Source organism: Gekko japonicus, unplaced genomic scaffold (assembly GCF_001447785.1).
Source record: "Gekko japonicus isolate JY-2015 unplaced genomic scaffold, Gekko_japonicus_V1.1 scaffold2619, whole genome shotgun sequence".
Classification (NCBI taxonomy): Eukaryota; Metazoa; Chordata; class Lepidosauria; order Squamata; family Gekkonidae; genus Gekko; species Gekko japonicus.
The window spans coordinates 88,708-100,597 of NW_015166500.1; positions in this window are offsets into that span (position 1 = coordinate 88,708).

Sequence of the window (11,890 nt, forward strand, 5' to 3'; positions counted from 1 at the left end):
AAAAGTGACATTCAGCCTCTGTGATGGGAAGGGTTGGCAGCACTGGATTAGGAAATCCCTGGAGATTTGGGGGTGGAGCCTGGGGAAGGCGGAGTTTGGGAAAGGGAGGGGCTTCCATGGGATGTAACGCCCTAGAGTCCACCCTCCAAAACAGCCAGTTCTCCAGGGGAACTGATCTCTGTCGCCTGGACGTCAGTTGTGATAGCAGGAGGGGGTCTCCAGCCACCACCTGGAGGTTGGCAACTATGGCTGTCCCCAGCATCCCACCGTCTGGGTCAGGGGAGAGCCAGTTTGGTCTCGTGGTTCAGTGCATGGACTCTAATCTGGGAGAACCGGGTTCGATTCCCCACTCCTCCACTCGCAGCTGCTGGATGACCTTGGGCAAGCCGTAGTTCTGGCACAGCTGACTTTGAAAAAGAGCAGTTTCTCTCAGAGCTCTCTCAGCCCCACGTACCTCACAGGCCACGCCCAGCAGAAACTCATTAGCATAATAGGCCACACTCAAGAGCAGAAACTCATTAGGTTTGGCTACAATTAGGGGTATGTAGCCTAACATGCAAAAAGCCCTGGGTTTTGAGAACAAACAAGGTAAAGAGAATAAGAAGCAATAGGTGGGTGTGGCTGGATGACCACCCTTCTGGTAACATGGGGGTGTGGCCTAATATGTGAATGAGTTCCTGCTGTTGGGTATGGCCTATTATGCTAATGAGTTCCTGCTGGGCTTTTTCTACAAAAAAAGCCCTGAATCTGTAGCACTGAGCCGGCCCTAACAGACCGGAAGACCGCTGAATTGAGAACTCGGATGGTGTATCTTAGAGCACGCCATCTAATTTTAAGGAACTGTTAATACTGCGAGCACTTTAAATGTAAGAATGTTTTAAGCAGTTTTAAAATGTTTTCAAGTTTTATGTTGTCTAGGTACATCGTACCGACCTCTGTAAGCTGACCCTGAGCCTGCCCTGCAGGGAGGGCGGGTTGTAAATACAAATAATACATAACATAATAAATAAAATAAATAAATATCATTAGCAAACAAAGAAGTAGCACTGGACAAATAAATACCATTCTCAATATCTGTTTTTTACCCCTTTTGTTTTTTGCTTTTGGCAGTCTCGTTTATAATGTTAATAAAAGGCAAATTTGCTCTCTTCCAATGTTCCCTCTAAGCTGTGGAGTCTGGTGAGCAAGAATTCTACCTTGTGAGCTACTGGCATTAAAGTTGTGAGCCAGCGATTTGGCTGCTGCATACATTAGTTTGCTCTGGGGCCCTCCTTCCTGAGCGGAGACAAAAATGTGTGAGCTGGAGGCTAAAAACCTGTGAGCTAGCTCACACTAACTCAGCTTAGAGGGAACACTGCTCTCTTCCCCATAAAAACGTGTGTGTGGTCTTTGCTCATGTCTTCATGTCTTGCGGCTCTCGAACATCTGACGTTTATTCTGTGTGGCTCTTAACGTTAAGCAAGTTTGGCCACCCCTGGAATAGAGGGAGATATTCAGGTGCCACCTGGAGGATGGTGAACCTCAGGGGTCATTTCGTAGAAAAAGAGGCGCAGGAGCTCATTAGCATCACTCATTAGCATAACTCGTTTGCATACACCCCCTGACATAACCGGAAGTGTGTCAGAAGGCAACACCCACCGCTCAGGCTCCACTGGACTGTTTTGGATTGCTAGCTATTGGGGGGGGGGGAAACGGGGAGATCTGCCCGCGCAGAGGAGGGAGAGCTTGTACCTGAACAAAACTTGGTCTTAAAGATGCCACTGGACTGTTTTGGATTGCTAGCTATGGGGGGGACGCGCAGATCTGCCCTCACAGAGAAGGGAGAAATTGTACCTGAAGGCAGTCCGGGGGGGGGGGGGACGCTGCAGTGCACGGGACGCAGGACGCTGGGGGGGCTCTGTAACTTACCTGGCTGCTTCTTGCTCCTCGTGGCCTGACTGAGGGCTGCTGGAAGCAGGGGGTGGGGCTTGTTGCATGTGCCCACCCCCTGGGCTCCTTACTGCCGGAGCTCCGTTCCTGTGCACTCCCGCAGGAAATTACCCCTGGCGACCCTACTGGCAGAGCATCGGCTTTGCGTATAGGAAGTCCCCCTTTCAATCCCCAGGGTCTCCAGCGACGCTCCCTCTAAGCTGTGGAGTCCTGTGAGAAAAAATTCTACTTTGTGAGCTGCTGGCATTACAGTCGTGAGCGAGCAACTTGGCCGCTGCATCAATCAGTTTGCTCTGGAGCTCCATCCTTCCTGAGCTTGGGCAAAAATGTGTGAGGCAGCGGCTAAAAAACTATGCGCCAGCTACCCCTCGCTCAGCTTAGAGGGAACACTGGTCTCCAGCTACAGGATCTCAAGATGAAGGTGCTGGGAGAGAACTTTTTCTGCCTGAGACTTTGGAGAGGCCACTGCCAAGTGAGAGGGACCCAGAGGAAGACGTTTCCCATATCCATGCGTCTGTCTTTCCCTCCGCAGCCTCCTTCGATGCACAGTGTTTCTGCGGGAAAGGCTCTTGGATGGCTTCTAAGGTGAAGATGAAGGCCCTCTTGATTCCTCCTTTGATCGCCGTGTCCATGCTCGCCATTTTGGCCTGTCTCTTGGCTCTGTGTGTTCTCTGCAGGAGGTAAGTGCCACAGGCTCACCCCTTCCCCTGAAGTTCTGCCCAGGGCTGCCAGCTCCCAGTTGGGAAATACCTAGAGATTTGGGGGGTGAAGCCTTGGGACAGTGAGGCTTGGGGAGGCAAGCAGCCTCAGCAGGGTATAATGGGGTAGGATGCCATAAGTTTCTCCCCTCCAAAGCAGCCATTTTCTCCAGGGGAACTGATCTGTTATTGGGAGACCAGTCATAAATCTGGGAGACCTCCAGGCCCCATCTAGAGGTTCAGACACAAAAGGGAAGTTTGGTGTGAGTCGATAAACAATATAAACAAAATTAGCTGTTGTGGATTTTCCAGGCTGCGTGGCCGTGGTCTTGGCATTGTAGGACCTGACGTTTTGCCAGCAGCTGTGACTGGCATCCTCAGAGGTATAACACAGAAAGATGGAGTACCCTCTGTGTCAAGGTGAGAAGACACACATTTTTTTCTCCTCACCTTGACACAGAGAGGACTCCATCTTTCCATGTTATACCTCTGAGGATGCCAGTCACAGCTACTGGCGAAAAGTCAGGTCCTACAATTGTCATGTAGCCCTGTCATAGGTCTGGAATGTGGAGGGGTTCCCTCCTGTTTTCTGTCTCAGCTCTCCCTGGCTCACCAACTGTTTGCTATCTTATGCTTGACCTTGTAGATGCTCCAGCTGCAGTTTTACTCGGCTGGGAAAGTCAACAGCTTTTGCTTTGCCTGCTTGCTTTGCCCGTGCGGGCAAGATGTATCCATTGGCTCATGCTTACAGGGGGGATGTTTGATTCTAATATAAGTCAGAGGCCCTAGTATTGGCGGCCATTCCTGACACAAGCTGTACACATGTTTCTAGTACTGGATCTACCAATAAACAGTTATCTTCTCATGAAGCCCTGTGTTGCGTAACCTGGCTAAGGACCCTGACAACAATGCCAAGACCATGGCCATACAACCCGGAAAATCTACAACAGCTAATTCTTGTATATTTGGGGGTGAAGCCTGTGGAGGTCAGGGTTTGGAGAGGGAGGGAGCACAGCAGGGCATATGATGCCCTACAACCCACCCTCCAAAGTAATAGTTTTCTCCGCAGGAACTGGTCTCTGTCGTCTGGAGATCAGTTGTCATTTCAGTAGCTCTCCAGGCCTCACCTGGAGGTTGAAGCCAAAAATGAGAGATCACAGGAGGAAGTGGAAATCCAAACACAACATCCGTCACAAAAACAATGAAGAGTCAATAAACACATGCTTGCAAAATCATTTACTGTAGTAATTCTGTAGAAAATTCTCTTCTATTGTCGCTCACACGCAACGAATACTGTGCAATATAAACAAATCCATTTCACAAGAACTGCTTTATCTGAGTGTGTAGCAATCACAATTCTTATCGATTTCTACTTATCAACTCTTGAAGGAAACATTCCATGTTGTGGGTTCTGTTATTAGAGAGTCAACATGGAATGTTTCCTTCAAGAGTTGATAAGTAGAAATCGATAAGAATTGTGATTGCTACACACTCAGATAAAGCAATTCTTGTGAAACGGATTTGTTTATATTGCGCAGTATCCATTGCATGTGAGTGACAATAGAAGAGAATTTTCTACAGAATTACTACAGTAAATGATTTTGCAAACATATCTTTATTGACTCTTCTTTCTTTTCGTCACGGATGTTGTGTTTGGATTTCCTCTCACCTGGAGGTTGGCAATTAATGGCTGGAGACGAAGCCCAGCAAAAATTTGTGGACTCCTCCCCGGGGAGCCCCTGAGAAAGATCTTAAGTTATCCTGTAATTTGTTCTCTCTTTTTTTTAAGGAAACACAGCAAACGGGCCCTTCCACAAGACGATGTGAGTTTGGTTGATGCAGTAAGTCGGTCTCCTTCCCTTTTAACTTTTCCCCCGATCGATCGTGAGGAAAGGGGCCAGAGCTCAGCAGCAGAGAGCAGAAAGGGGACGGGGAAGTGAAAATATCCCTGGAATGAACTGTGGCAGGATTTTGATCTGGATCAAATGGCAGGTTTTCTGGGGCCGTTTCCGCATAATCACTTGCCCTGGTGTCACCCCCCCGATAATATCTGCGGAAATGGATCAGTTCCCCAGATGTTGGTTCGGATCAACAACTGACCCGAATCTAATGGCGTTTCTCCCCAGATTTTCCGTCTCCGCTATTTTCAGGTTCTGTTTTTTACTACAGGGTTGAAGTCGGGGCATTGTAGTGGGGAACTCGCGAATCACGTCTGTCCTCTCTCCACCCCTTTAATGCCCCCTGCTTCTTTCTCTCCCCTCCCCTTCCTGCCTCTCTCCACCCCTTCAATGCCCCTCTGCTTCTCTCCCCCTTCCCCCTCCCTTCCTGCCTCCCCCTCCCTTTTTTGACCTGGCGCAATGCAACTACACATGCGTAAAGCACGCCTGTTTTCCAGTGGGTGGGTGCGTTACAACGCAACCACGTCCCTGATTTTAAAAAGGAGGGAGAAGAGAGGGGAGGGGGCGCTAGATTCGGGGCAAGGCGACAAACCTGGGTCAGAGTTCCTTAATGCGGAACTCCCCCAACAGAATCGGGCCAATTAGACCTGGGGAGAACGGAGAGCAAAGCATTAGTGCGGAATCGGCCCAACTCATGCATCTTTCCATGTAGTTGGAAAGTTGTGAGCTCATATCGGCTCATCTGTTGATCAACCTGATTGCGGAAGGTTTTTGTTTTACCTCTGACAGCTAGGCTGTGCTCACACGGCAAGCGTACCGCGATTTGTTCCCGCTGTAGATTTGATCGGGGATATTTTTAAGCGGGTTCAGATGCTCACACATCCCTTGCCCGACTGCTTGCTTTGCACGGCAATGCTCCAGGCACTGTCCAGACAGCCGCGCCTCCCAAGTGGTGGCACGGCACAATTTTTTTAAAAAAAATTCTTTGCGCATGTGCACAATGGTGAAAGTCACACACACACACACAAAAAAACCTACCAGAAGAAGGGTGTTCAAACGACCGAATTGCGATCATTGCGAGAGAGATGGCTGTCCAGATAGGCAAAATCGCAGATTCAAAGTGCAAATACCCGGAGAGTACTTGATTTTCCCGGTGTCGGAAAATTAGCTAGGGAACCGGGAGGATCGCGCAAGTGAGCCCACTTCAGCGTGGGAGACGGATGTAGGCATCTGATCAGCAATTTTAAATGCGAGAGGGAACAGCGGTGAAACCCGATCAAAATGACCGGGTGACCACAGCCCTAGTTAAAGCAGCTACAGAAATATCAGATTTATTGGGTGTTTTTTAACAATCTTTTTATTAATTTTCACAAAAAAGTTTACAAGTTGATCCCACATATTTTAACACATCAGTGAAAATAAACCACACAATTAATAATAATTTAATCAATTCATCTCTCTAATATATTTTTGCCACGTTCAATTTTTCCAATCGCCTGTTTCATGCTTCTCTATATAGCTCCCACAGTTATTTCTCACATATTCTCTAAGTTGACAAATTGATGATATTAATTCCCTATAATATATAATTGTATTCCTTCTCATCAGGGGTCATTTCGTAGAAAAAGAGCTAGGGGAATTCATTAGCATAACTCATTAGCATATGCCACACACCCTGACATCACCGGAAGTGTGTCATAAGGCCACACACCCCGCCCCCAACGGTCCCGGCCGGCGGGAGTGCAAGGAAGCCCCGCGAAGGCCCTCCCTGGCCCCAGGCAGGCAGGGGTGGGGAGAGGCAGGGAGGAAGCAACTTACCCTCCCTCTTCTCCTGCCTCCTCCTGGCTGAATGAGGGCCGGAAGCGGGGCGGCCGAAAGCAGGGGGCGGGGCTTCATCATGTGCCCCACCCCCCGTACCTCACCCGGAGGAACTGCGATCCCCCGTGATCCCCCCCGAAATGACCTCTGCTTCTCATGGAGCTAAATTTACCATTATCCACATCTACTCTTATATAAGAATCATTTGTGAGCCATTCCATTACGAGAAATTTGGTAGTTTAGATCCTAACTAAATTAAAATATTACCACATCACCTCGAATTGTTTCCTAATGCTAATTCATTTTTTTTCAGGACCAATATCCAACCCACTTATGACCAAAAAATACACTACAAAAAACAATTTCTAAACAATAAATCACATTATGATCACATTATTCTTTCCTTCCTATTCCCTATTAAAACAAAAAACAATATAAATGCTCTACCACAAAGAGGCATCATGTTATTAAAGTTCTCAACTATTCTCCCCCCTGTGGCATTACATCTGTAATTCTCTATTTAAAAAAAGAACCGAAGAACACTAACTACCACAAACATAAAACAAAAAATATACTTACTGTCTCAACTTCCTTTCGTCCTAATTCTACTAATGAACATATCACAGAAACCACCACCTTATTATCACAACTAATTATTACCCTGAATTATTACCCTTTTGTTGTTGTTGTTCAGTCGCACAGTCGAGTCCGACTCTTCGCGACCCCATGGACCAGCTCCTGCCAGGCCTTCCGGTCTTCTGCCGTCCTCTGAAGTTGGCTCAATTTCATGTTCGTTGCATCTGTGACACTGTCTAACCATCTCATCCTTTGCCGTTCCCGTCTTCTTTGACCTTCAATCTTTCCCAGCATCAGGGTCTTCTCCAGTGAGTGCTCCCTTCTCATTGGGTGGCCAAAGTATTTGAGCTTCAGTTTCATTATCTGGCCTTCCAGGGAACAGTCAGGGTTGATTTCTTTTAGGATTGACTGATTTGATCTCCTTGCAGTCCAAGGGACTCTCAAGAGTCTTCTCCAGCACCATAGTTCAGAAGAATCTATTCTTCGGCGCTCGGCCTTCCTTATAGTCCAACTCTCGCAGCCATACATGACTACTGGGAATACCATTGCTTTGACCATGCGGACTTTTGTTGGCAGGGTGATGTCTCTACTTTTTATCATGCTGTTTAGGTTCGCCATCGCTTTCCTCCCAAGGAGCAGGTGTCTTTTAATTTCATGGCTGCTGTCACAGTCTGCGGTGATCTGGGATCCCAGGAATCTGAAGTCTGTCACTATATCCACGACTTCCCCTTCTATTTGCCAAGGGGTAATGGGGCCGGATGCCATGATCTTAGTTTTTTTGATGTTGAGCTTCAAGCCCACTTTTGCGCTCCTCTTTTACTCTGAGCCAGAGGCTCTTGAGGTCCTTTTCACTTTCTGCCATTAGAGTGGTATCGTCTGCATATCTGAGGTTGTTGATCTTTTCCCCAGCAATCTTAATTCCCGCTTGTGATTCATCCAGGCCAGCATTTCGCATGATGTACTCTGCATATATATTAAATAAGCAAGGTGACAATATACATCCTTGTCGTACTCCTTTTCCTATGCTGAACCAATCAGTTGTTCCATATCCAGTTCTAACTGTCGCTTCTTGGCCCTTATTATTATTATTACCCTGCTAAACTACAAAAAGAAGCCCATACCTACAATTTCATTATTATCTATCAATATATTACATCTTCTTTATAACCCATAAACAATAAATTCATTAAAGAATATACATTTTCAATCCCTACACCCCTTCTTCCCTATTTTAATTCAGTCTAGATCTATACCAAAAATTCTCAGCAATATCCATTCCATTCTTACAAAGCCATTATTTACCGAATAAAAAGATTATATTCTATCCAGATCACAATCTTGTCCTAAATTCTTTCTCCAGCTTTCTGTTGTATCAATCTTCTTCTTCTCAACCTCTGTTCTATGTCTTAAGTTTTTGTACTCATCCAATCTCAATTTCAAGCTTTCCTTTTGCTTTTGCTTTTTCCATAGTCCATCTGCCTTTCTTTTATAGATTTTAAAGTCCTTTCCACAGTCTCTTAACTTTTTGCTTTTAGTACCCTTCTTTCCTTTTCTTAGCACAGTTTTTATAGGATCTCCTTTTTTCCTTTCTGCTTTCTTCTTTAATCTTAATAGATCTTTTCTGTCCTGTCCTATACCAAAATCCATTTCCTTTACTACATGCTGTGTAATTGAAAGCTTCTTGTCTGCTGGCTCCATCTCCTGGCAGCAGCCCTGTATTGCAACTGAGTCTTGTGAATAGCAAGTAAGTTCTTCCATACTTTCATTATTAGCTTGCTCATTCTGTGATTCTCTAAACAGGTCTTTACAAGCAGTTTCCACTGCTTGTTTGATTGTCTTCGACAAAAAAAATTTGAATTGATCATAAGTGAGTTCTCCTACAAGCATATTTAAGTCAAACTCTTCTTCGTCCTCTATCGCTGCCATTTTCTATTTCTTCCCGAAGTGCTCCTTTAAACTTTAAATACCTCAGTGGTCAGTTAACATTCAGTAATTTTAGTTGTTCTACAATTCGTTCTTTTAGCATACAATGTTCTGAAAAACTGGTTTTTCCTTTCTCTTGCCCTTTCTCCATGGCAGTCATCTCCCCCCCCAGTCCTTCCATAGCCGCTTTTCCCCAATACTTGGGGGTAATTAAGGGGATTTGGCTCAGAACTGCTTTTCTCTTGGCATGAAATAAACACGAAAGAATCAACTGATGTATACTTGCTGACTAATCAGATTAAATTGGTCGCTGCTTAGAGAAGCATGGAATCCTGCTCCCTCCCATCTTCGCTCCCGCTTCTGGGGCAGCACCTCGACACCCCCGCGATCGAGGTGAAAGCACCCCCTGCATCTTCACCTCCCTCCAGGAAGTGAAGAGAACCCCCCCCCAAACGCTCGGGGGGTCTCAAAAGAGCAAAAAGGAAACGGGCTTCTCGGGAGCATCCCGAAAGAACGCCCGTTTGCAGCGCCGTTCTGTGCACGTGCCCCAGATTTATTGCTTTTTAACTCAGCCCTACTCCTATGTTTGGTGTAGTGGTTAGGAGCAGGAGACTCTAATCTGGGAGAACCGGGTTTGATTCCCCACTCCTCCTCTACATGCAGACAGCTGGGTGACCTTGGGTCAGTCACAAGTTCTCTCCTAAGAACATAAGAGAAGCCAGTGTTGGATCAGACCAATGGCCCATCCAGTCCAACACTCTGTCACACAGTGGCTAAAAACACCAGGTGCCATCAGGAGGTCCAGCAGTGGGGCCTGGACACTAGAAGCCCTCCCACTGCCCCCCCAAGCGCCAAGAATACAGAGCATCCTTTGCCCCAGACCAAGAGTTCCTATCTACACCTTGTGGCTCATAGCCACTGATGGACCTCTGCTCCATATGCTTATCCAATTCCCTCTTGAAGCTAATTCCCTCTGTTCTCTCACGAGCAGTCCTCGAAAGAGCAGCATGGTCCACAGACCACAACAGGGGATAACGCTTCTCTCTGTGCTAGCCAGTGCTGCTGCCTGCTGGTCAAGCTGCTCTTAAAGGTACAAGAACCGGCCAAGCTCCCTGGGCCTACTAGGCCTTGCTTGCACAGCCCAGATCATGACAGGCCCAAACCCAGGTACCATCAGCAGGTCCATCAGCAGGACCAAAACTCCACTTCCCACCCAGAGGTAGGGTTGCCAGACCCCCCCACAATGGAGGCAGGGGTCCCTTACTGCCCTGCCCTACCTCCCCACCACCCATCAGCTGGCCGGTGGAGGGGAACTTTCCTGGGGAAAGAGGGAGATCCATCCAACGTGCAGCGATGTGTCTACGATACTGCCCACGTGACCTGGAAGTGATGTCATCACACCCAGGACATCGGGGCGACATGCCGGTATTTGGACAAAAACTCTATGGTAGAAGCCAAATTGCCCAAATACGTCACTGTATGTCGGACGGGTCTCCCTGCTGCGCCCAGTAAGTGCCCCCATCCCCCAATGGTTGCTGGGAGGCAGTTGGCAACCTTACCTGGAGGTTGGGAACCCAAGCTTATGGATAAGCATATGGAGCAGAGGTCCATCAGTGGCTATTAGCCACAAGGTATAAATAGGGGCTCTGGGGCAAGGGATGCTCTGTCTTCTTGGTGCTTGGGGGAGGGTCAACAGTGGGAGGTCTTCAAATGTCCTGGCCCCATGGTGGACCTCCTGATGGCACCTGGTATTTCTGGCCACTGTGTGATACAGAGTGTTGGACTGGATGGGTCTTTGGCCTGATCCAACATTGGCGTCTCTTATGTTCTTATATGGAGCAGAGGTCCATTGGTGGCTATGAGCCACAAGGTATAGATAGGGACTCTGGGGCAAGTGATGCTCTGTCATCTTGGTGCTTGGCGGGGGGTCAACAGTGGGAGGGCTTCTAATGTCCTGGCCGCACTGGTGGACCTCCTGATGGCACCTGGTATTTTTGGCCACTGTGTGACACAGAGTGTTGGACTGGATGGGCCACTGGCCTGATCCAACATTGAAGAAGAAGAAGAGATTGGATTTATATCCTGCCCTTCACTTGGAGTCTCAGAGCGGCTTACAAACTCCTTCCCCTCCCCACAACAGACACCCTGTGAGGTTCGTGGGGCTGAGAGAACTCTAACACAAACTGCTCTTTTTCAAGGACAGCTGTGCCAGAGCTTGTGACTGACCCAAGGTCACATCAGCAGGTGCAAGTGGAGGAGTGGGGAATCAAACCCGGTTCTCCCAGATTTGACTCCGCGCACGTAACCATTACACCAAACAGGCACTACACCAAACTGGCTTCTCTTATGTTCTTATGTCTGGGGCGAGTGATGCTCTGTATTCTTGGTGCTTGAGGGGGCAACAGCAGGAGGGCTTCTCGTGTCCTGGCCCCACTGCTGGACCTCATGATGGCACCTGGTATTTCTGGCCACTGTGTGACAGAGAGTGTTGGACTGGAGGGGCCATTGGCCTGATCCAACATTGGCGTCTCTTATGTTCTTAAGCTTCTTGCCTCGAACTGCGAGAGCCCAGATTGGGAGTCTGGGCTTAGCTTTGTTCTTCTTGGGCTAGCGGTCATGTGGAGAATTTCTCAATGGCTCCTTTTTAAAAAAGATATTATTTTGCAGCCGACACGAAGATCCCCGGAGCACAGTGAATCAGCCACCAAACCACAGAAGCTCAAGAGGGCGGACTCGAAGGGGAAAGGTAAGTGGGAGTCACGCTGCCCAAGGGGTCAGGAGTCCAGGTCTATTTGTTATTCTCAGCAGCAGGGGTCCTTTCGTAGAAGAAGAGGTGCAGGAGCCCATTAGCATAACTCATTAACATATCTTATTTGCATATGCCACACCCCCTGGCATCACCGGACGTGTGTCAGAAGGCAACACCCACCGCTCAGGCTCCACTGGACTGTTTTGGATTGCTAGCTAGTTGGGGGGGGGGAACATGCAGATCTGTCCTCGCAGAGGAGGGAGAGCTTGTACCGGAATAAAACCTGTTCTTAAAGGGGC